Source organism: Nothoprocta perdicaria, unplaced genomic scaffold (assembly GCF_003342845.1).
Source record: "Nothoprocta perdicaria isolate Ctin4 unplaced genomic scaffold, notPer1 scaffold_2, whole genome shotgun sequence".
In the NCBI taxonomy this organism is placed as follows: Eukaryota; Metazoa; Chordata; class Aves; order Tinamiformes; family Tinamidae; genus Nothoprocta; species Nothoprocta perdicaria.
The window spans coordinates 11,380,659-11,404,121 of NW_020455204.1; the positions used below are offsets into that span (position 1 = coordinate 11,380,659).

The window sequence follows — 23,463 nt, forward strand, 5'->3', positions numbered from 1 at the left end:
AAACTATTGAAAGTGCATGTTAAATGACAAAGAGAATCTTAAAATGTGCTGTGTTTTACTTTCCATGATCCTCCATCCTTTAAATTTACTTATGATTTATGTGAAAAATATCAAACTCTTCAGCAGAGTTAAAGCCTCTACATTGCAAAGGATTCAGCATGAATGATACCTTTCCCCCAGTATGAAAACTAGGTGGGATAATTCTTCTATTCCTAGGCAGAATTGCTTTTTTGTTTTGAAAAACCATCACACTAGCTTTCTGGATTTTGTGCAAACAATTCTTAATTACTTTTTTGGTAGAGCGTATGGACTAGGAGCACTAAAGCTAGAAAAGAGCTAGTAAGCTCACACAAACTATCGAGTAGTATATAAAGATGATCAGAAGATGGGCAGTGAAAAACTAGCTGGGCCTTAAAAGTGATGTAGCTTAGAGAAAAAGTTATATACAATTCCTTCTTCCCCTTAACTAATTAAATTATGAAATGTGATGGTGTCTTCTGGCTCAAACAGGTTTATATTTTGCTTAAGGATGAAAATTTAAAGGATTTCAAATATTTTTGTATTTTATTCCATGGTTGTTGTTACAAGAAACATTTTAAAATAGTTGCTAATATTTTTTTTTTCCAGCTAAGATTTCATGCATTGAATGGTATTCACACCTGCTACAAGCATTGAGCTATACTCCAGTGCAAAGAAATAAACTGCTACTTAAGTAATATTCCCAGTAAGGTTCTTTTTTTTTTTTCTTTTAAGTGACTACATAGCGCGTCTTACTCTCTGATTTTATCATCAAGTTTGATAAACCAAGATGGACAAGTGGGTTGTGCCTCAGTTCTCTGTATATAAAAATAAATATTATCATAGTCTTCTCATTCCATTCCCCCTGCTATTTACACATTAAGTTTTAATTCAGATCAAACATGTGAGCCAAAATGAGTTGAAAACAGGTAGATAAGATAGATAGACAGACAGACAGACAAACTGATAGACAGAAGTATCCCTCTATAGAAATTCCACACAGCATTCTGCAGCACAACTACTTGCACTTGACACAGACTTCTGAATACTGATTTTTCTGTACACTGAAGAACAGCTCTCGCATTATGAAATTCTTTGTGTCACGTTCCCAGGACATAAGGAAGCTGGGTGCTTAAATGACTGCATGCCATGAAGCTGGCTAAGCCTCCTGTTATGATGAGATCAGGTGTAAGTCATCTCTTCACACACTGCAATCCTCTCTGTCGCTGAAGAGGTAAGCACTAGGAGCCATCCTTCTGGCAAAGCAGGATAAGAAACAGCATGCAAAAATACAAAATAATCATGCTTTTAAACTAGTTACCTATTGCATATATATAAATGGAATTCAAATCAAAATCTTTTTTTTTCTTTTTTCCATCATCGTATAAAATTTCTCCCATCTTTAGGATTTGCGTGTGAATTCAGTAGCTTATTACCTCCTTAAGCATTCCTTCCAACTGAAATGTCTGTCACTGCTGTAACTGAACACTCAAACAAAGTGCTGACATTAAACCACAGGAGCCAATTTTCATAGAGAGCTGCTTAAGTATTCCAGAAGAGCAGTTTTGCATCAGCCAGGCCTTAGAGGCTATTTGAGATTTGTACAGTTTTAACTGGAAGGGTGAAAAAGAAAAAAAAATATCATGGCTGATAGCATGGATGAATGCATAAAGCAGTCCAAAAACATTTCCAGAATAAACCTATTACACAGCTTCTATTGGTTTGTTTCTCACCATTAACACCAGACCTATGTTGCCTAGCCCTTGCTGTTCTTTAAAGGGAGAATTGTGCTGTTTTCAGTCTGCCTTAGGCTTATAGTTAAAGGGAAACATAGGAAATTGCTCTCAAGGTAAGGATACTTTTCAGGTGCAATAGCTATGAAATGCAGCTTTTCATAAAGTGCCATGAAATTTTAGCTCCATTGTGGTTCCCTTTTGTCCTATATTTGTCGATATCAGATACCAACAGTAAATCAATTGCTTTTCTCTACTAATGAGCTGCTCTATTTTTACAGTATTCAGTAGCTTTTTATCTTTTTTTTTTTTTTTCTTTGCATTATTGGCTTGGAAGGAAGGAGAATTTGAAAATCTTTTAGTCTCACTCTGAATATTTCTGAGGACACTGAAAGCATGCCATGAAACCTTTACTTCACACAACACATTAAGTAAAGGCAGGGAAAATGCTGTCTCTAGCCGCACAGCTCAACCCTGATTTTGAAGGCCTGATTCTGTAGTCATCTGTCCTTTTATCCAGTTAAGGGAAGAATAATCTGCATGAATTCTTACAGAGGCTGGCGAGCAGAGCAAAGGTGTGAGGCAGATAATTATATTGACTATGACACCAAAAGTGATTCCCTATTTTGTGTGTGAGATCCAAAACCTAGCTTTAAGGTACACATATTGGATCATATACATCTATAAATACTCGTCTCTTAGTATGTCATTTTAGGTTGGAAAAGAGGTAGAAATCTAAAGTGTGTACAATGAAATATTTCATGAACATAGTAAAATAGATATATAGTAAAAAAAAAAAGGAAATAAGAAAAGGTCACAAAAGTAAGGAATTCTTTCTACACTTGCATCTTGATTATAGATTTCTGCTAATGTTATTATTTTCAAAAAGCATAAACTATTTTTTAATATTAAGGAAATATTGTCTTTCAAAAACAGACACTTTAAAATCTCAAATAATACATGAGACCTTATGCTAACTGATAAGAATGAGGAAAAAGTATGGAATTTAAAATAAAAATTTTAGTATAGACATAATTTTTAAAAAATATCAATATTACTATTATTTTACTTTTAATAGCTGGAGAAAAGAAATGAAGTGAAATAAAAACCCGTAAGGTAAATAAAAGTTCAAGATAAGAGGCCTTACTGCTTGGAATATTCTATCCTGTCCAAGGAAAATATGAAAAACAAGAGAATTTATCACTCCTCTCTGTTGCCTATCTGTCCAAGTGCTGGAGTAATGGAATTTTATTTAATTGAGTGTTTCTCATTCATCTTTTCTATATGGAAAAAAAAAAATGTAGGTCCTTGAAGAGAAAAGAAGCATAGCTTTGGCTCTGAAGGGGATGCAGGCATCTTTCTTTTCAGCCCGAATGAAATCATTGTGTGTGATCATCTGTTCTCAAACACAACAGAAGACTAGAAATGTCCCCCGAATATTATTGTTATTATCATTACTTCAGCTTTTTCCATTATTGCTACTTCAATTGCCAAAAATTCCTATTCATTGTTAATTTATTTTAAATAGGATTTTTTACATAGTGAAGTTTGCGATATAGTAACATAGTTAAGGTCAATTTTGTCATTCTTTTTTTTTTTTTTTTTTTTTTTTTTTTTCCCCATGGTGACTTTTTTTTTTTTTTTTTTTTTTTTTATATATCAGTAAAAAAAGTTCAAATACTGGAATTAACCTACATGTTAAACAGATAAGGCAGGATGACAAGAGAAAAATGTATATTTAAATCTTTTTTTTCTTTGCAACCTAATCAATTAAGAGTTCATTTAAATTCTAAAGAAGTCAGTAATAGAAAAGATATCTGCTCTTTTTTTTTTTAATAAACCTGAAAACATTTGAAAAAGTACAGTGTGAATAGAAAATAAAAATGGAAAATTGAAGGCAAAGTTCACACATCAGAAAAACCTAATAAAAAAATGCAGAGGATAATAGGATCTCAGCAGGCTTTGGTTGACAGTATGGAGAACTGGATGTGCTGTAATAGTGTTCCAGTAATTGGTATCATCAAGAACACAGAAGTTTTAACATGGAGGATTCCTTTCTGTAAACTGAACCTTTTTTCCAGTACAAGAGGCTTCTGAAATTCAGTGGTTACTGGCAGTGCTTGTTGTATAAGAAATATATTTAGATTAGACATGATTCCTAAATAAGTACATATAGAGATTTTAAGGATTTGATTTCTAATTTTCATTGATATTGCAGCTTTTGGAAAGATTTATATAGTGATGAAGTACATACATAATATATATGTGCATGTGTCTGTATATATCTATCTATATTTTTTTTTTCTGTGAAGAATCACTTAAATGCTTGTTCTGTTTTTTTTTGTTTGTTTGTTTGTTTGTTTGTTTGTTTTTTTCCAAATCCAACATATGTTTTTGTGGCTGCAGTTGCACTGGCACTATATGAGTTAGTCATTCAAATGATGTACTACATATCTGGAAACCAGCTGCTTCTCTGTGGGTGCAGGAAGGTAAATTTTATACTTGCACTTCACTTTTTTTTTTTTTTTTTTTCTGATCTTTCTGTTTAGCAATTGAATGAAAACAAAAACTAGGAAGGTCTTTGTTCTTTTTTAATAATTTTTAGAAGATATTTTATTTATTTGCTGTCAAAATTTTCAAATAAACAACAACAAAAAAGTCTCAATATTTCCATACTATCTTAATCATAATTACTTCAGTAATTAAAAATGATAGGTTTTTATTAGATTTTTATTCCTCCATTTAATTAAATTTAGTTTTTTTTTTTTCCAATGACTATGAATAAACAGGTATGCTTTATTTTCATTTTGCCATAACCCACAGTAAAATTTTTAGAAACCGATGAAAATTAGGATCTCATTGAAAGAAAGTTAAGAGAGTGATATAAATTATATCTTCTTGATGTACTAGGACTGGATAATTTTTTTAGAAAAAAATTGTAAAATATATTAAAATCATCCTCCATCTCAGCAACAAAGTGAATAAAGCAAGTATCTTAAAGTTTCTTTTGGAGAAAGAAGTTTCTGTTTAACAAAAATCAATTCATGTTTTAGTATCTTAAGTTTCCTACTGAAAAAGAAAAGCTTAATAAAGAGAAACGAAAAGTTGAGAATTTAAGTGGTCTTACCACTTACTCAGAAGTAATGATTTTTCTCAAAAAAGGAAGAGGCAAAATTTTTGAAGACTGTATACAATGGAATAATTTTATAGAAAGAATTAAATGATTCTTTGAATCAAATGATTCAGTTCCATTTGAAAAGGTGTTCTATTTCTACTTGGAGGAATTATGAAAGTGTATCATGGATTTTGAATTTTGAATTATATGAAATTCTGAGATATACATCAGATAGAAGAAAAATGGGCTATATTCATTATGTGGAAATATTATCTCAAAACATTGAAGGTACAAGAGTGAGGATTTTTAGGTCTGAGGATATGCAAAGAGATTATCATTATAATTATTTTTTACATATTTTGAATTAAAAAAAAAAAAACCTTGCCTAAATAAGATTTTTTTTTTTTTTTTGGAAAATAAAATAAGATGTTTTTGGAAAATCATTGCAGTTTAAGGGGGAGTTACAGACATTTTAAAACATAGCAGTACATTAGAAATAGACATAGAAACACATAGAAGTAGAATACATTCCGATAATAGAGCAAGTTAAAGAGGAACAGCTAGAAACCATCAGCCATATGAATTTATGTATAGTCACAGGAATTAAATAAGGTTCCCTCTTCCAAATGATGCAAATCTCTGCAATTTTGCAGTGAAACTAAAAACTGTGAAAACTGTTTTCAGTTCAGGTTGAATGTTGTGCACACTCATTTGCTTTGGCAGGAGCCCCAGGCATCCTGTCGGTCCCATGGGAGCGGGAAGGACAACCAGAGGCACAAGGCAGATGCCCCTGCTTGGCCACTCCAGGGAGCCACTATGCAACCAGGCACAAGGCAGCATTGAAGGGCAGTTAATACTAGTTAATTAGCTACCTGGCTATGCTAATTACACCTAGTGCAAATGTTTAAGAATATGTTCTTTAACAAAAAATTCTTATGGAGATGGTAGTAACGATAAGAGTCCATAAACTAATCTGTAAAAGAGAAAACAAAGCTGTATTTGGCTTCTGAGTACTTGTGTTTGTTCTGTAAGACGAAATCTGCTTCATCTGACCGTGAACTCCAAAACTACAGACAGGCTGGTTTGTATTTGATGTAAAACCCAAAGCAAGCTTTACAGGTTGGTAAAGAATGTAGAAGTGGAGAAAAATGTATATTTGAGAAAAAGTTTAATGATCTCTGGAATTATAAAATGATGCTAAATTTGGCAAGATGAGGAGATGGTGGACAATGAATTCAGCTACAACAGTCCTCAAAAGATAACATATGAGTGAAATATAAGATTTTGATAGGGTTACAAAAGATTTTTTTTTTTATCAGAAGTTTAAGGATCTCATCAATTATATAAAATTTGCCAAGATAGATCAAACCAATTTCTTTTTCCTAGGGAATCAGAAAAGATCAGAAAAGAAAGAAAAAAAATCTTATCGTGCCATATATCTTTTTTGATTACAGTTACAACTGAATGTCATAAAATAAGAAAAAGTATTGTGAAGCTTTAACTAAATACTAAGCGTTCTGGTAATACAGCAAATCACATAATGATACTTTTCAGTTTCTTACATTATTGCCTTGACTCTTTCCAGAGATTCATAAGTGAAAACTAATTTTAGGGTTTACTGACATGGTAAGATAAGTATATTGAATAGGAATACACTCACTGCTTTGTAATAACTATTTGAATATATTCTTTTATTTAAGAGTAATAGAATTATTGTCAAAGCAGTCTTTTTTCTTTTGAGAAAATGCAATCCACAAATGTACTGTAGCCCGTGATTATCAATATGGCTAAATAATAATCAGTTTAGTAAGTGGTGCCATCTAAACTCTCATATTTATATTTAACTGAAAAATTAACAATGTAGTTGAGCTGCACAGAAAATATTCATTATGAATCATGCATTTTAGAACAGTAAGAAAAAACGGGGAATGTTTTTCTTTTTATCTCCTTCCTTCTTCTTATTAACCTGCATATACAAGCACTGTACTATCAGGACCAGTTTGCATTGATTTATTTTAATTAGAATATTAGAAATATTAATTTCCAGTTTTGGCAACTGACAGGTGATTTGAGAATGTTGCCATTCCACAAAGAGAGGAAATCAAACCCTTACAAGTTTGTTGTTTTTGTTGACTGTTACTTATCTGAAAGCATAAAGACAAGTTTTTGTTGTTTTTGTTGATGTTTCAAAAACCATTGTCCTGACAAGGGGACATTTTTTTTAATAAAATCTGGTTATTTTTCTCTTCTTTGAATAGATAGGGACAATTAACTGTAGTATAAATAATATGGAAAAAGGAGTGAAATTCATCATTCAAAATCAATAACAGTAGAGTCGATGGAGGAAAAAAAAAAAAAAAAGAACCATTCGAGGTAACTGGAGGAAATTAGACACCAAAAAAAGAAAACTATTTCATTCTTTTGAGGAAATTATTGAATTTTTCTTTCTGCGAAGACCTCAGAATAGGTATGCTTCCATATGCAAAATCTCAAGAATAGCAAGTTTAGCTATAGAGCACTACAAACTGGTTTACTTTTCTCATGTGAATCAGTACTGACCTGTACTGATTTCAGTAGAACAATTCCTAGAGACAAAGAGCAAATTCAATCCTTAGCAGCTTTTAATCAACATTTAATTCTGTTTTCCTCATTCGCATAGAAAAGTCTGATATAATAGTCTGAAGCTTTGCTGTATGTTGGCAGGCATACAACTACGAATCCTTGCCATTGAGACTTAGGGAACTTGTTTATTAGAGATTTAAATTTTTGAAGTTTTAGAGTAATTTACTTTTAATGCATGAACTGACAGAAATAGCCAATTTACTCTCCAAAATTTACACAAAGAGATTGAACAATGGTAAATTTAAAACTCACAAAATAAAATGGCTTTCTCCATTAGGTGTTCAAAGGAACTTACTGTCGTAAGATATGGGTCACCAATATCTTGGTAGAAGATCAGTAATCTTATACTATGCTAGTCTTAGCCCTAAAATGCTTCATTTATGAAGCTAATATTTCAGGATGAGCTTGAAGAAAATTTTCAGCCCAGCTATGGGCTCCCTCATCCTTAGCATAATTCCTAAAAGCTAGTTAAAACACTAAACACTGAATATATGAACTACTGAACTATTATAACTTGAATATTCTTTTTTTTTTCAATGTTCACTACTCAAAGCTCAATGGTTGAAATTGAAAGGTGGCAAGGAGGAGTCATTCAATACCAGGTTCCCACCAACATTCAGATATACAGACATTTTAAAATCCCATCTTTCAGTATAGGGTTATTTACATAGGGTTATTGACAACAAGTTAACCATGAGTCAACAGTGTGCCCTTGTGGCCAAGAAGGCCACGGGGATCCTGGCTGCATCAGGAGGAGCCTTGCCAGCAGGTGGAGGGAGGGGATCCTGCCCCTCTACTCAGCTCTGGTGAGGTTGCACCTGGAGTATTGTGTACAGTACTGGGCTCCCCAGCATAAGAGGGATGTGGAGCTTCTAGGGAGTGTCCAGCAGAGAACAATGAAAATGATTAAGGGATTGGACCATCTCTCGTATGAGGAGAGATTGAGTGAGTTGGGCCTGTTTAGCTTGGAGAAGGTTGAGAGAGGATCTGATTCACATGTGTAGGTACATGAAGGGGCAATGTAGGGAAGAAGGGGCCAAGCTCTTCTCAGTTGTGGCCAGTGACAGGACAAGGGGTAATGGATATCAGCTGCAACACAGGAAGTTCCATCTCCATGTGAGGAAGAACTTTCTTACTGTGAGGGTGAGGACTGGAACAGCCTGCCCAGGAAGGCTGTGGAGCCTCATTCTCTGGAGGTATTCAAAACCTGCCTGGATGCCACCCTGTGCCATGTGTTCTAGGCATCCCTGGTGGAGCAGGAAGGTTGGACTAGAAGTCCCTTCCAACCTTAACCTTAACAGCAAATTAATAATGCTGTGATGTTGCAGCATTATTAATTTGCTTCTAGCATATTGAAAAATGGAGTATTTTTTCCTATTCCTATTTGTCCTATTCCTATTATTCCTATTTGTCTTTGGAAGAAAAAAATCTTAATATTTTTGGTGATACAATTTAAATTTCTCAATACAGGTTGAGGAAGTAGCATTTTATTTTCCCTCCTGAAATTGCCAAGGAGCTGTGCACAATCAATCTAGCTGATATAACAGGTTTGCTTCAAAACAATAGATATTCTTTCCTAATTGTGTGGGTTTTTTGCCTTTTTTTTTTTTTTGTTTGCTTTCCTTTTGTGGTGCTTGTAAACATAGGACTGAAACTTTCGGGTTTTACTTTCATGAAGTTTTTTTTTTGCATTTGTGGCTATTTCTGTAATTATCTTTTCCACTATTCTGTTAATAGAAATATCTCCTGCAAAAGTTTTTCCCTACTAAGATAATGCATGGGTGACAGAGAATTTTTTTTGTGAGCTTTAGTGTCCTCTTTTCCACCTTTGGTCTTAATATAATCACAATTACATTTGAACAACAACAACAACAAAAAAAACCCCTCTCCTTTGGAAGAGAATATCTTTGGAAATTATTTTCCCCCCAATATAGCTAAATCTAAGATTAAATAGATAGATGAAATTAAATGGATAAATATATGAGATTAAATAGATACATTAGATACAATAGATGAGGTACGTGAGATTAAATAGATAAACACATGAAGTGATTTTTTTTCTATCATCTACTTTCTTCTGTTTGTATTCATAAAAGCGATGAATACTATGAAGTTAAATTTCCTTTCTTATGAATTCTAACTGCTTGCCTCTTGTCTAACTTGATTTCACTCCACTTTTCTCACTATTTATATTAGGTGATTCTTGACCCTGCTAACAATCAAATCAGAGGGGATTTATGTGTCAAGAGAACTGACTGTGTGTGTGAATACATTGTAAATCAATCCTATTACTTGTTTAGAAGCAGAAAAAAATAGCCCTTTCTGTGTCATTATTTTCTCCTGGAGATTTCCTTTCTCATTTGCAAAGGTCCAGTGGCAACTCAAGCCTACTTTTAATTTTAAGCAGAAGACACCTGCTCCATGAGATCATTACTTTTCTCCCATGTACAATTGCAAGCTGCCACTGTGTGAAGTTAGCCTGTAATGCCTATGGTGGGTTCTGTAGGAATTTATAACCCTGATAATAAATTCAGGTTCCTTAAACAGCATTACCAGATATTGAGGTCACCTTGGCTTGACAGTTTCAAGGGAAAACAAACAACCCTAAATTACCATCCTTGCTTCTCATTCACATCTGAAAACTTTTAGCAATGCTTTTACCATAGGAACAGGAAAACAACAGTTCTCAATGACAGCATTTGCTCCACTCATAATTTAGTTAATGACACTGAAGTTGTCCTCCATCTGCTGCTCTGCTGTCTCTTCCAGTCCTCTACCAAATGCCAGGTTTCTAGTGAATTGATTCCTTGCTGTCAGTGATGTCATCAATCTGGTATCATAAGCATGCATTTTTGCTGATGCATCCACTAGCAATGTCAAAACTGAGCACTTTCCATTTAGTGCTTATTTATATTTCCTCTCAAATAAAGAGAGTATCAGATGGAAGAACTTGTTTTCTCTGTGATGTGCATTCTTAAATCCCATAGTAGCAAAAATTACTCTAGTCATAAGAAAAAATGCTCTTGGCTATCATCTTGCAGACTTATGCAAGTGCTCCATTTTATTACTATGAAGAAACTGTAAGACCATCTCTCTACTTACACAACTGAGGTCTTCAGTGGCTGTTCTGGGATTCTTTTTACTGGAGATGAGAAGAGGTAAAAGACAATGAGACTCATTTGCTTTTTCTGAAGTTTTTGGGTTTCAAGAAATCCATTTGTGGTTTCTGCCACTGGCAATCTAAAAGAAAGAGTGAAAAAGAAAGGACAACTATTTAATAGAATCAGTCATTATGCTAGATGGAAAATTATAGTTTTATTCAAAATTATAGAGGTAACAAGATATTGACAAGGATAAATCTTTGAATGTGATATATTCTTCTGAAGGGAACAATTATCAATATACCCCTGGAAAAAAAAAAAAAAAAATACATGTGTGTTAAACATGAGCAGTCTGAAAGTTCATAAACAGAAAAGTAACCCTGCAAAAGGCAAGTTGTAAAATCTTTAGAAGTGAGGAATGAATTGCTATTAAAATATTCAGTCTAAATCCTCATCCTAAAGTGCCATAAAAATGCTCACTGATTTTTGAATACTAGAAAAAAAAAGTAAGATATAGTACTCATATATACTAATTTCCTAAGCAGACTGTAAGAATATATTTGAATTCCAACCACCTTATGCTTCCTTTAAACTGTACTAGTCTTTAGGAGTTAGGGGCAACTGTGGGCTTCAAACATGATTCATGACAGATTTGTCATGACTGTAAATTTTAATGATTTCCTGTAGTCCAGAAACAGAAGTAAACTAAGTGGTCAAAATGATAAAGTTGATATAAATGGGTACATTTTGAGATTTTAATCAAAACAAGTCTTTGTGATATATATTTTCCTGCTCACCTATCTCTCCTAAATAGCTCTTTGGTGGAATCTAGGTTTCTACAAATGCAGCTGGAAAAGGCCATGAGCTAAAATGAAGGTGAACATGTCTTGAGCTATACAGAGTCAGAAGAAATGTAGACAAAATGAGCTCATTATGCAATAGGCAGAATCCCACAGTGCAAGAATTTGAAATATAGCAAAATATTTGGGGTTTTGGTCCCAGTTATACTGTTTAAATTGTCTTATCTGATAAATGCAGTATTCTTTAATGATCAAATTTCAGAAAGTGAGGATAATCATATTGAATTTCTGTTTCCATGTGTACTTAACAGCAACAAAAAAAATCATACTGCTTAATCTCTGTCACTGCAGTTTAGTAAACTCTCTTCCTGCTTTCTCTCCCCCTTACTCTTTCCAGAAAAACTCCGTATAATAACAATAAACAGTATAGAGAAGCATCAATCAGGGAAGACTTAGGCAGAGCTTTTCTAAATAGGAGGGAATTGACAATTCTCTTCCAACTCTGTATTTTGTATATTGTATATTAAGTACATTTTGTAATTCAAAACTATGATTTTCAATATTGTGCAAGACGGTTTAGTGTCTTAAGAAGTGTAACATAGTGTCATAATAGTGTACAAGAGTAGAGATAATATAAGGAAGAAAAACATTAAAATATAGTACAGTAAAACCTCTAATAAATCATTGCTTCAAACCATTTTTTGAGGGAAAAAAAAGTTTTCATTCTCCTCTGCACTTTAGAAAAAAAGTGCAAATAGTGTTTCTGATAAAAATATCTTACTCTTTCAAACAAATTTAATCCAAAACTTCTTAAAAACAAGAATAGGAAATGATGTGGAATCCTTGTCACATCCTATAATCTTTTCAATAATCTATAGAAACATCTTGGATTTGTAAATAAATACTTTTCAATGACAATAACAGCCCATCCACACCTTCTATGAGATTATTTTTTATAAACTTATTGTGAAAGATACATTATGTGTTATTCTATATAACTCTGAACATTATTATAGTTTCCTGGATCATTGTCCAAGCCAAAAATCTAAAAAAGAACTTTTGCTGAGGTCAGAAGAACTTACTTCCAGTTTTTAATTTGGGCTCTACTAGAAAAATGAAAAATAGACTTTTTTTTTTTTTTTCAATTGAATCTGGAAAGAAACATCTTACCCCTATTTTTGTGTTCTCAGTCTTCATACAAGGATTAACTAGTGCAGATAATTCCTTAGTTATCATGTCTGTGTCCCCAATGCCCAGACTTGTTCTTTTTAGAAGTAGTTCTGCTATATCCAAGTATTATTCTAGTCTTTTCAGGAACAGGAATATTGTATGCTTAAGGAAAATGAATTTACTAACATGATTTTAAAAATGACTTCTCAGACAACGTAAGGAAAAATTCAACACTTTTAAAAAATGTGGCTATTTCTAAAACCACATTCTCTTGAGATAGTGGAGTGGCACTAAGAGCACTTCAAAAACCTGAGTCACCAGCTGCTCGAGAAAATCAAGAGTACTTCTAAATAAAACAAAACATGTCTGTGACAATCTATTGTTCTTACACCTGCAGAACAAATCAGAAGAATGCACATTGCTAAAGGAAGAGCTATTGTGGAATCAGCAGAAGTTCAAGAACCTGCAGGCTCTGTTTTGTCTGCTAGGAGCAGCAGGAGCTATAGTAACAGACTAACCTTTGAAATCTTGAAATATAGTATAAACTTAGAAGCAAAACAAATGCTATTTAGAAATCATCCGAGTTCAGATAAAATACTTGCTTTTTCCTTTCAACATGAAAAAGAGATATTCTGAAACGTATGTCCTAGGTATTGAACCCTAAACCTTATCAGCATTGAAATATATCATTCTTCATAACCAAATGATCCTTTCTCTGTAATTAAGCAATTCTAATAATAGTAATAAGAAAGCAAATTAAAAAAAAAAATCATATTACCATTATCCACGGGCACTCCTGTCATGGGACATAAACAAGAGTAATCCCATCAAGGATTTGCTGATTAAATGATGTATCTTTAGTTAGTTTAGATGGAAACTTTCCTTTCTGAACACCATATTATACATGAAAATATTTGTTGTATTGAAAACACAATCTATAGAGGGGCATAGAGAGGGACATTTTTGGAGAAAGTAATGAGAGAAGGTAGTGACATTCATTTTTCCTAAAATAATTGATTTAGGCCATGAGCTTGAACCCAGATTCCCAAAAGGCATTATTCTTAAATGAGGCACTATAAGATTATTTTGAATGTGATGGTGAACCTTATTTTTTGTCAATTATTTAAAATCTTGAACTCATGTCAGTGCAGAACAGGAATTCCTGACCTTTCTTCAAGATGAGATAACTGTGTCTTACCCAATTCTAAGTTAGAGAATGTGAATTGTGAGCCAAATCATATTTATGGAACTTTCCTAGACAAAAACGTTTTTTCTTTCCACTCTTGACCACAATTTAGCTTGCTTCATTCTCTATTATGTGTTATGGTTGTTATACACACTGGTTATGTGTTATGTGTTGTGAATAATTTTTGAATGTTAGCCCTATATGGAATGCAGTTTGGGCAAATATAGTGATTGACAAACTTTTAAGTATGCTAGGAAAATGAGAATACTTGCAAAAAAAAACCCAAAAAAACCCCACACCTTTTTAACTATACACATTAAAAATGTAGATGTTTTATTAAGTTCAATTGTAAACTAAATTAAGATAATCCATCAGAAAATAAATCTTTGTCTCTCAGTCTGTTGCTTAACCTAGGCTGTACACCCACCTCTACATATGTCTATTAGTTCCTCCTTCTTACTAGTTTATTCAGCTTAGGAATAAAATTCAAACAGTAAAAGAGTTGGCAAATAGTCGAGAAAACATTTTTGTTCTCTCTGATAGTCTGTAAAACTAATGAAACAAGTAAAATCATGCTTATTGATATGTATTTGTCTCTAATCATTGAAAACATGAAGATTTTGACTATTTAGTTCTGTCTGTTTTCCCAATCAAATCTGACTGATATAAATGTCAAGTTTTCTGTTGGCGAATGTAAAAAACATCGATGTAACACTTCATGTAATCTTGTTTCAATTTCCATTTTTTTTTTTTTTTTTTTTTTTTTTTTTGGATACCAGTATTGATTGTTTTTGCATTCCTTGTGTTGTTTATATGAAAAAAAAAAAAATCTTGGAAATAGCCAAATTATTTAGAAGTGTTTGCTCAAGATATGTCACTTTGTCAGTATTTTGAAATGTCAGCTGCCATGCAAACAAGCCTGCAGCAGTATTCCAGCACTTATTTATTAGATGAGCATTAAAAGAGAAGCATTAGCTATTGAAAACTAAACACTGCAGTGTGCCTACAGACATGGTAGAATTATATAATTCAGCATGCCGTACATGACTGAGATAACTTGCCCTGCGTGCCTCCTCAACATCCAATGTTTTTATATTTATTTATTTCAGGTTTGAACTTTTGGACATAAACTTAATGAATGGAGACTTCATTGACAATTAACGTCAGTAAGAGAAATTAAATCTAAAAGGCAAATATATGTCAGATATGTTTATTTTCTAGAAATGAACAAACTAATTATGAACAGGAAAAATATATTTTAGGCTTATATTTAGCATGCAGCACTCCAAATAAACTCTGTATTTTACATCAAACACACCTATCAGGGCCCTACTGAAAAATCAACGGTAGAATAGTAACCTTTTCGAAAGGTTTCTCATTACATGTGATATCACTAGTAGCCAGGTACTGCTAAATATTCTCTCCTTTGCAGGCACTCTGAGTATGAGTTAGGAAGAGGAAAACTTAAGAATAACTATCCTTCTATCCACACCACCATTTCCATATAACTTCTAAAGACCTGTCATAAGCAAGCAATATACTTCTGAGGCTAGACAAGGAAATGGGATCTTTGGACTCATTGGAAGGAGGGTACAGAGCAGTATGAAGGAGTATGAAGGGTATGAACCTGTTGCTGTATGTTATATCACTCTATAGCCACACTTAGTGAGGATCTTTCTTGTCTTAAATACAATGATGTAACAATTCAAATGTTCAATCAAAGGGCAAATTCCGTTTTCAACTTAGATATGCATTCCTCTAACAATAAAGATAATTAAAGACCAAAGTCTTTAAACTAAATTGTAGACTTATATTTACTCAAAGTACTAAAAATGAGATTAGGTTTCTTCTGCTAATATTAATTCACCCTCTGAAGGAAAAAAGTAAACACAATGATTATGTGCAGAAATTATATTCAATTAATCTATGATTCTACATAATATCATCTTTTAAGATATTTGGTGCTGCTAGATCCTAATAAAAGGTGAATTTCTCTAAGACCTAACAATCAATGTATAAGATAAGAAGAAGAAGATAGGTACATATATAAAGCTTGAAATTTAGCAAAAGATGAGGCAATATTGGCCAGCAATCTGTGCAGTGAAAGCAGCTTATCTGCACCTTTTCATTAAGACTCATAGTAGTAAATAGCTTAAAGAGAAGATTTGAAGCAATAAAATTAACTAGTATTTAGATTCTTACAATGATTTTTTTCCAGGCCTGAGGGATAGCCATGGAAAAAACATATGTTCTATGTTGTAGATCAGTAGAAAGTGATTTTTGAGATAAGATAAACTCAAAGCTATTTTAGTTATCTACATATGCCTTCCCCAGATTGGATTCTCAAGTAATCTGCTGCATAGCACTTTGTAGCAGTAATACTAGTTAAATATCAATAGTTACACAAAGAAACTCTACTTGAATAATTGATGCTAAACAAACTGAATGAAAAAATAAAAAATCCCATATTGGCCTTTCAGTTTTTCATCCAAGCTGCTGGTACACACAGAATTGTGCATAATTTGTAATTAACAGTACAACCAGTCCTTCTAATAATCAAAACTTGTTTCAAAACAGCAAAAAAAAGAACTGGAAAACAGTATTTATGTCATAAATATAGCTTTGAGATTATCACTGAAAATAGCTATTTCTATGTTTGTACTGCATTACTGAAGTAATTGCTTATACTACTATAAATAATAAAAATGTGTGGAAAATAAAGTGCCACAGTTAAATGTATTAGTAAAACGCTTCACAGTCATATATGATACTAGGTATACGCTGTTGTAGATAATGCTAATCTCCTTAGGTACTTCTGTTTTCCTGTATTCTGTCAATAAGTGCAATCTTGTTCACAAATTAACAATAGCAAAATCTTTGTCTTAAAAAAGTCACTTTTTGTACTTACCCTTTAATCTAACGTAAGTATTCATGACTAACTTAACTGATATTTAATTACATTGAGATTTGAGGATTTTTTCAGTGTCTTTTGGTATATCAATGAGAAATTGCCACCTATATTTAAAAAAAAAAAATGAAGTCTTCCTTTTTTGAAAACTGCTAGCACTAGTATAGGATAATAAAAAGATCTAAGTAACTTTGTCAGACACCTTACATTTGTTACTTAGGTAATATTTTCTGGCCTTGTTTATATAAGTCTAGGTTATGCCAGATCCTAAATCCTTCTGGTTTAAATAATTACTAACATTACTCATTTTCTATATTGAGAATGAGATTCCATGCACAATTCAAAGGGTAATATAATAATTGAAAAAGCAATAGCCAAATCTGTCATCTCAACAGAAAAGATTTTCTGTTTCTGTCAGTGAGACCTGCATAGAGTTAGTCAGAAATAGATTCATTGAACTTACTTCCTGCTATAGTCACTGTGGGCTTACAAGCCAGAAATTTAAAAATATGTACTTCTTACATCAATTGTACATTTATAGTCTCTGAAAATCAGACAAGTCAGCTTGGTCTAGTTTTATTTAGAGACTTTATTTAGAGATATTAATTATATATAGCAAGTAGTACACAAATACACAAACTACTGAATGTATCCTGATGTATGTAGTTACTTATGCTTATATCTTTTAATCAGAAAATTCTAGAGTCATAAGAATTAAATCTTATGTTTATGATAGTTTAAGGTGTGTTTAAACTGGAATCTTTCATTTAGGATTTCAGATATGTTGTTTGGATATGTTTAAACAAATAAACAAACAAAGGTAGTAGACTGGACATTAAGCACTGCAGAAGTCCTTGTTACTAGCATTTTATAGTTAAGGCAAGCTGAAATCCTAACTTTCACACTGTTTAAAAAGATGATTATGACTACAGATCAAAGCTGTGCTCTCCTTTTGTTTAAAGCTCTCTATAATCAATAAGTATAAATATACAAAAAGCTTAGATCATCCTCCTCCTTTGACAATAAACTTTGACTGTTATTCAAACATTGGAACAGCACACAATGCCTTGAACAAAGTAGAAAATGTTCTTAACGCAAGAACTATGGGGTATGATGCCACATTTTTCACACTTTGCTCTCTTACTGACTATGTAACGGGGAGAACTCAATGGCAACCTAGTGACATGAAGAATATCTTTGGCTCAGGTTGTTTCATACTCATACACTCTTGAGGAAACCTACATTCCCAGAACTCAAGTCTCAGGACTCCCAGACTCTGTTGGACTCTATATCTACATTGCAAGTGGTCATAACAAAAGATGTATACATTTTCATAAAGTGAAACAGCTACTGCTGTGAACCTGAGAGAATTTACTTTGGACTAGTTCTAGTTGGTCTCTTGAATAGGGTCCCCACAAGAGCTGCAGTAACTTCACTGTGCTCCTGGAGAGCATTTCTGTGTTTAGTTTCATTCAAAAGAAACTCAGTTAGAGTGAGCTGAAAGCAGTCCATGATGTTAATCAAAGTGCTGTAAGTAAAAATGATCAGGGGAGGTACTACTTCAGAAGCACAGTTCTCAACAAAACTAAAACACTAGCGTGCACCCTTCAGTTCCCCCAGGAGACACTTGCTTCAAAGCAGGAAACCTTTAAAGACACTTCATTGTTCCTTATGTAACATCACAGGCTGCTTCATAAGTTCTCAGCTGTGTCAGGGATGCTCCACAAGTTTGACTGTGAGCAGACGCAAACCTACTGAGCTCTGAGACAGAGAAACACAGAACATCTTTGAACAGATGCCATATAGGTGTTACATTTCTGTTGCACTGACCCTGATTTATATCATGCCCAGGCTGGAGCGTCAGCAAAGAGAGTTCTCATCATGCCAAGACTAATCACATAGATTTTGTTTCAGCAGTACTATACATGCTTTCTGCCGGTTCTTAATATTATTCTGAGATGAGGACAATGATAACGATGCAAAACTATGTAACACTTCACCAATATAAGTTTTATATGCCCTTATGCCACAGGATACAAAATAACATACTTTTGCAATATATCACTGTAAAAAACAGCCATAGAAGCATTCAACAAAGAGAAACTATCCAAAACCAACAACACTTCCTCCATAGGAAAAGCTTCCATCTGTTACTTGAAAGATTTGATCAGAATTTATCAATTCCAAGATCATTAAGGTCACTTTTTAATGCAGATTTTGTTGGACATTTGAAAAAAATCATCTATCTCTAGTAAACATGAAAGCCGAGGAGAAATGGCCAATAAAGGCAGACTCAGGTAGTATATAGTTCGTAGTGCTTCTTACATGTACAGCAACAGTATTGTAATTAAATGAAACACTCTCTTTACAAATGATGGTGGGTTGGACCCTGTGTGCCTCCTCCTGCCGCTCTGGGGCTGGGGCTGCCTGGGCTCATGGCCAAGTCAGTGCAGCTGGCGGCCTTGGCAAGAGGCTGCCATGCAGCTCTGCACTGGCCCCAGCTCCAGCCCACCTAGAGCTACTCTTCCTCCCTGGGATGCTTTGGATTGTGACTCCCCAGACCCGAGCTATAGTTGCAGCAGCACCATGACCTGCAGGAAGGATTACTGTATAATCTACCCTATAAATCTCTGAGGTAGGACAACTTTCCTCTAATCAAGATCTCCTTGAAGACATTACCAGACAGCAAGTGAATTAAGTGTATCTGGCTTTTACTGACAGGAAAAAAAAAAAAAAAAAAAAAAAGATTAAAAGGTGATTTTTCAGCTTAGATCTGACACCTGTTCTATCTTTTAAAACTTATCTTAACTCACTTGCTTTTCATATCCCCTCACATTTTAAATTTGATCCCTGCTGCTGAAAATTCACAAATTGCTACTAAGCTTTAACTGATATTAGCAAACTCTGCTGGTTACCTACCTAATCACTTCACTCCCAATGACCCATCATGGAAGACATGGTGCTCCATCTATCTCAGTGGCTGTGGCATGACACTGTTGTCAGAAACCACATATGTTCTGGCGGCAGCAGCAATAAGGGTATATAAAATTGCAATACTCAGCTTTATTTATTTATTTTTAAGGACTCTGAGGAATCATGCAAAAAAAAACCACAGAAATAAAATCTTTTTTTTTTTTCCTCTAAAAGAAGCACTGCCATTACAATACAATAATTGAGTAGATACAAAGATTTAGGAAAGATAAACCTTTATTATCAAAATATATGCATGCCCTATCAGGAAAGTATAGATTTAAAATAGTATAGAAATTCATTAAAAGTCATATCAAGTTATTATTCAATATGTAGTGTAAGTGGTATTAAAATGTATTTGCTAATTCTTAGTGAGAGTTTATCTGTTTGTGATAGGTATCTTTTTTCTATAGCCTTGCTTTTTTTTTTTTTTTTAATTTTTACCATACAAATCTGTTTGTGATAGGTATCTTTTATCTATAGCCTTGCTTATTCTTTAATTTTTACCGCACAATCAGAAGGTAACTGTTACTTTATATCTCATTATATTAAAGTAAGTTCAGCTCTGTGGCAAAAGCAAGTCACTAAGTATTCCACAATTCCCATTGAATCCTTGTGTCAAGAGCCTTGAAATTTAAGCAAATGAATCCACTTGTACGCTGTTCTCCTTATTATGTGTTCTTTGCAATCTGTTTTAGTTCATGTTCATGAATAAGACAAAAATGCTTCTCTTGACTAGTAATGAGAAAGAGAAAGAGATTTTAACCTGTAGAATGTATCTTTAACATGTTAAAGTGACTCAGCAGCCTCATTTGGAGAATTCTCTTTTCTTTGCTCCATTGGCTCCAATCTAGAAATAGGTGGGGATCTGATGGAGTGAAAAATAAAAGGGAAGTAAAACTGAGTATGCTCTGATAATTTACCCCATACCCCTACCTCCCTTACCTAACCCTCATATGTGGTTTATTTTGCTTTTGACATTTTGTACTACTGCGGCTGCTCCTCTCTTCGTGGTATGAATACTGTGTGCCTGAAAGTCTATAGGCCATAGCAAACAGCACAAAAGTATAACCAGCAGGGCTATTTCATTTAATATATCATTCACAGCTTGCTGCTGAGATTCTAAAACTGTCTATAAATTCCTCATAATGTTAGAAGGAAAAGAAGTTTTAATTCTTTTCTAATCTTAGGGATTTTCTAATTTTAGGAAAGTTCTTCAGGCTTTTGACACCCTTCACCACCCCACCACCCCTAGAAGGATTTTCTAGTTTGATATTCTCATAAGATAAGGAATTGAGATACAAGGCTGTATTTGGGATGTATTAAAATTCAAATTTTACCAGTTTTCAGTTCCAAGTTATTGCTGGGAGTATGCCCTTACTTAGTACTACAGTGGTGAACTAGGTTTAAGAATCAGATTTCAAAGAGTAAGCCTGAAAATACACATAAGTGCCAATATAATCAATTCATGGCTTTCTTGAAAGAACAATCAAAATAAAATCTTTCACCCTCAGAATATTATGAATTTCAATCTGGAAGTTATTTTTTTTTCCTAGGTATTATAAAAGGCTTTTATATTTATGTTGTTCTTTTGTTACTAATGGATCCTAGTCCAGTCCAAGTTTTATTGAACTGGACTTTCCAGAAAATAGATGAAGCAAAGATTTCAAAAAGTCTTTTCTTTTTATTTATTACTTTGTAGTGATAAATTCTGCCTAGCTTGTTAAAAGGATGTACATCAAGAACTCATAAGACAATGTCTGTTTGCCAAAGAAAGCCAACATTTCTAAAATTGGACTTCTGTGCCTTTACACTTAAGAAGATTACAAAAATTAGACATCCATTCCTCAAAATCACAATTAATGAATTACTTAATTCCTCTTTCAGTGACTACTGCATACACCATTTCTTGTTCCAAAGATATAATCATATGCTAGAATTTAAAGTCAGTACAAGGAAAAAGAGTGCATGAACTTCTGTGGTAAATACACATGCCCATGCTTTGCCCTAGAATTGAGAAAGATAAGCAAATGCTGCTCACATTCATTTAAAAAGAGATGAGTAGAAAATACTGTTAATCTCAAAATTTTTGCACTGATTGAAAAAAAAAGATTTTTCTTTCTTTTTGCTGTATTGAAAAACAGAACTAATTTCAGTTTTCACTCACTAGTATTTTCTAGTAAACATAAAAAAAAAGTTTAGCAGATTTAGCAGTTTCTTTCATATTTTTATGCAAATATAGGCATATATATATATGTGAGTGTATGCACTTACAGATATGCATCATTTGTATGTAGAATTTTAAATTATATCACTAAATGGGCCATACAGAAATTTAACTCTTTAAGTATTTTAACTAATATATTTAATAGTTTTCAATTAGTTCTAATTTGCTAATTCTGCATTTTACAAGGATAGCTTGAGTAGGACTGCATTTCACTATAAAACAATATCTTTTTAAACCTACCTAGTCATTTCTTGCCAGGTTGTATGGAAAGTTTTGCAGCAACGCACATGTGTAGACAGCTGGAGAGCATCTTCTTCCAGGATACATTTCTGATACGGATAGAAAAACAAGAACATGAACATTATTTTATGTGTGTGAACTTGAAATGGAGAATTTGCAAAAAAATATTGCCTAATTCATTTATCTTTAGGGACATGCACTCGATCCAATTGAGCCAAAATATCTCGTACAACCAAGACAACAGCAGGAGAAAGCACAGCTCTGAAGAGCCATAAAATAGGTAAAGCAGGCAGTGCACCTTCCTGTCACTACTGAAGCCCCTAGGATATTTAAAAGCTTGTCACCTGGCAAGATGCCCTTTTGCTAAACACAAATGTGGCCTTGCTGATAGCACATTATCTCTTTATTTTCTGTGTTGCAAATAGCATCATTTAGCCTTTGCTTGATCTAGGTAGGAAGAAACATTGCGTTCAGATGAACTTCCAAGTAGAAATTCCATATAAATGATAAAAATAGATACAGAAAGCTCTAAGGTTTTGTGAGAAAACAGTCTTTATTATCTGCATTTTGCTATAATATTTGCTAGAAATTTTTGCTAGAAAATATTTGCTAGTTAACGTTGCTAAGATAGCAACATGTTTATAATATTTTTTGTTAGATGTGTATGTTAAAGTACTGAGGCAGATCACTAGACTCTCACTTTAGCTAACTGAACAGACTGTGAGAAACGTCAGCACATGACATGAGAAATTGCTGAACACAACAAATAACACGGTGAGAAGCTGGCAAAAATTACAGGTAGCACCATGAGGGATTTCACAGGTGATTAAGCAGAAGTTGAGTGAGAGACAGCTGAGCTTCACAGGAGGTGAAGGCAGGGACCTTTTGGGAGACATAGTCTTGCAAGGCCAGCAGCACCTAGGTCTACCAGTAACACACTGAGATGTCCTTGATCACAGGATCAGCAGAAGCAAATTTGAGGAGAGATTTAGTCAGTAGAGGTGTGCAGGTGTATAGCTCTTGAAGGTGTCAATCTGAAGCTCATCGGTCACTGATAATGTGCTGGTTAGAAGTGGGTATTTCAGTCCTCACACAGTTCTAATTGATATACAGTATGCATTATAAAAATCTAATGTTTTTACACTTATACTTTATGACCTGATCTTCTGCAATTCTATGTATAAAATGATTTGGATAATTTGGCAGAATTTGTTGTGAAATACCAAAATACATATAAAAACTGGTCAGTAGCATGCCAGAAGTGGATAACAGTATGTCTTTTACGATCACAAAAGTATTTTTTCTTTTTTTTTTTGACAAGAACAAATTACACTTTCTAAGCATTTATGTGTTTGTTCTTAAGACAAACATAT

At 33.4% G+C, this 23,463-nt stretch overlaps 1 long non-coding RNA gene across 1 annotated transcript; it reads right to left on the reverse strand.

Moving 5' to 3' along the window:
- Positions 1 to 646: 646 nt before the first annotated feature.
- LOC112945912 lies at positions 647 to 22,200 on the reverse strand. Its single transcript, XR_003249099.1, has 4 exons — positions 22,091 to 22,200; positions 20,390 to 20,491; positions 10,591 to 10,728; positions 647 to 1,271 (listed from the first exon to the last, which is right to left on the reverse strand). It is a non-coding gene; the product is annotated as an uncharacterized LOC112945912 (long non-coding RNA).
- Positions 22,201 to 23,463: the final 1,263 nt, after the last annotated feature.